A 2,915-nucleotide genomic window follows, 5' to 3' on the forward strand; every position below is an offset into this window, starting at 1 on the left:
TATTATTGGAGGGGTTGGACTACAGTTTATCCCAAAGACATAATCAGATTTGCACACAGATATTCATGCATGAAGGTGTTCATTGCTATGTTATTGAAAAAGTAAATATTTAAGATCAACTTAAATATTTAGCAATAAGGGATTAAAGAATTTATGGTCTATTCGTGCAAAGGCGTTTATGCCGCCACCGAAAGTTGTGTGGTAGAAGGACGTGTTTTGACCCCGCAGTCAGCACGGCGCTTTATTAAATAGACGCCCCAGGAAGCTCCAGGCTTCACGTGAGTCAGGATAAAATACAATCCAGGCATCTGTTTTTATTTCCCTGTTCTGCCACAAGAGTCATACACAAAACGCTTACTTTAATATAACTTTCGAAAATATCCTCTCCGCATTTTTAGGAACATGTTTCCTCAAAAGCAAAATTTGCAATTGAATTATATCACAGACTTTGTAGGAGACGACTTCATTAACTCCCCAGTTCAGTGTCTGACCCCTACCCTGCACTATAAGCCTTGCAGAGCAGAGACAATGCCAGGCTAGTTTATTGTTCTGCACACAGTGCAGGGCAGGTAGTAGGCATTTGGTAAATATTTACTGACTAAAGTCGAATTGAATGGAATGGTGTCAAATGAAAAAAACAACTTGAGTGGGAAAAAAAAAAAGGAAGAAAATGCCTTGAATATTCAATGTGATGCCAGCTACATAAAGAGAAGTTGAGAGGCACATAAGACTGCAAGAGAACATATCAGCATAGTAGCATTGTGCCATGTTCTTTCGTTTAGAATTTTCTCTATTTTCTGTTTTTTTATGGCAACTCATTTGTATCATCATTTACATCTATCATTTGCATAGTCAAGATGAAAAGGAACAGTTGTTCATAAGAAAGGCTGCTGAAGGGGCCAGAGCTACACCTCTGAGTCTGGGCACAACACCTCCTGGCAATGGTGTGCGAGGTGTGGACAGCTACTAAAACCATTTATGTCCAGACCCTTAGCCTGGGGGCTAGGCTTGGGCTCAGGGGGCGGGGCTTGGGCTCGAGTCCCTGGGGAGAACAGAGGCAGGGGACTGCAAGGGGAGCTGACACTCCTCGCTTGGGTGTCCATCCTGAGACCTTCTTGGCATGGCTTTGGAAGGGTGAGCATGTCCCTTATCTGTGCTAAGGCTAGTGATGGTTTAGCCTCTGGGAGACAAATGTAGGGTGGGGAAGTCATGGCCCATCTCTCCCAGGTCCCTGTCTCTAACACTTGTCATGTAAAAACCAAACCATTATTTAGGTTGCTTGTTGGTTTTGAAAAGCATATCTTGTCTATGGCCATACCATCCTGAATGCGCCTGATCTCCTCTGATCTCGGAAGCTAAGCAGGGTCAGGCCTGGTTAGTACTTGGATGGGAGACTACCTAGGAATACCGGGTGTTGTAGGCTTAAAAAAAAAAAAGAAAGAAAAGTAAATCTTCAAAGGAGAGTTGTGAATAAATTACCCATGAATATGGAATTTTCAGTTTTTCAAAACATCATGTTGAACCAAGTGAAACTGCCAACACTTTTCTTCTTGGGACCTACAAAAGTAGCAAGTTATCTGCCGTGATCAAAACACTATGCACACGCACAGATATACACACGCACGTCAACATGCACAGTTGGGCACAGACTTTTATTACAAGAGGTTGGCAAATGGGCGCAGAAAGTCCAGCCCTGCCACAGACAACCGCTGGGGCTGATGTTGCTGACAGACTGTCTCCTGGAGTTTTCTCAGAATTGTAAATTGAATCAAACAAGTTTGCACAATCCCCTCTACTTATTTGGTGCTATCTTTGGAGAAACTGCTGTGCTTCTGATTTCTCCAAAAGACCCCCTCCCCCAGCCTTGGTGGAATGCGCCCCTCAGCCTGTCCCAGGGGGCGAGGAGAGAGTCCTGCTGGGGTCAAGTTCTCTTTGCTGCAAAGCCCACAAAAGTTTTGAAAATGACAGCCACGCCCTGAATTATTGTGTGTGTTGCTATTGTGAACTTATATATTAGCTGTACCTTTCTTGGAGGGGCCACCTAAGTCTTCTAGTTGTCAAAAGCTTCCTGGATTTGGTGTTTTTCTACCATTGTCCTGTGTCATGATCTTGTGATCCCCTGAGGTGTCTGTGTGTGAGAAGGAGACTAGAGGTCCCTCAGAATGTGGGCAGGATGTGGAAACCCCGTCCAGGGTGGCAAAGCAGGGTCAGGGCGGCCCAAACCAGTTAAAATAGCAGGAGACACAAAGTTTCAATGAGACTGATAGTAGAACGATCTGGAAAAGTCTAGAAACCGGAGTAGGAGAGTATTTGGTCTACGACTATTCATGTGGAACGTGGCCTGTTGCGACAAGGTGATGTCTTAACTGTCTTGCTAGCTGTATGACCTTGGGCAGGTTACTCAGCCCTTCTGAGGTTCAGTTTCCTCATCTGTAAAATGGGGGGAAGGATTCCTACCTAATAGGGTGGCAGTGAGCCTCTGATGAATAAAGAAAAAGGGAAGCAATGTTATAAACCGTGAAAGCTGTGTGTAAATGTCGTGTGTGATGAACAGTGAGAATTCCCTTCTGGAGGCCAGGTAAGGAAGGGAGGAAGCAGTTTCCCTGAGACGTGGAGAGTCATACCATTAGGGAGCGATCCCAGTAGTCTACAGAGGAAGGGTGGACTGCGATTCTGGGTGGGTGGACAGGGAGGGAGCAGGGTTGCTAGGGAACCAGCCCGAATCCCGCTGGGATGAAGGATGTGATGCTCGATGCCAAATGCTCATGATGGATTCAGGCTCGTCAGAGCTGCCAGATACTGAGGGTGCCTCTGGCACCCCCAGGACCGTTGTTTGGCTTCTGTCAAGGGTCTGGCAACCCAGAGGCCCCAGGGGTATCTTTGTTTTAGACTATTTTCCAAGCGCTGAGAAGTAA

The 2,915-nt window shown here is 45.8% G+C and overlaps 1 pseudogene; it reads left to right on the forward strand.

The window, feature by feature from the left end:
• The first annotated feature begins 1,304 nt into the window (after positions 1-1,304).
• Positions 1,305-1,423, forward strand: LOC129080265 (uncharacterized; annotated as a pseudogene).
• Positions 1,424-2,915: the final 1,492 nt, after the last annotated feature.

This window comes from Pteronotus mesoamericanus, unplaced genomic scaffold (genome assembly GCF_021234165.1).
Source record: "Pteronotus mesoamericanus isolate MK-2021 breed Mesoamerican mustached bat unplaced genomic scaffold, CSHL_Meso_final contig_84, whole genome shotgun sequence".
In the NCBI taxonomy this organism is placed as follows: Eukaryota; Metazoa; Chordata; class Mammalia; order Chiroptera; family Mormoopidae; genus Pteronotus; species Pteronotus mesoamericanus.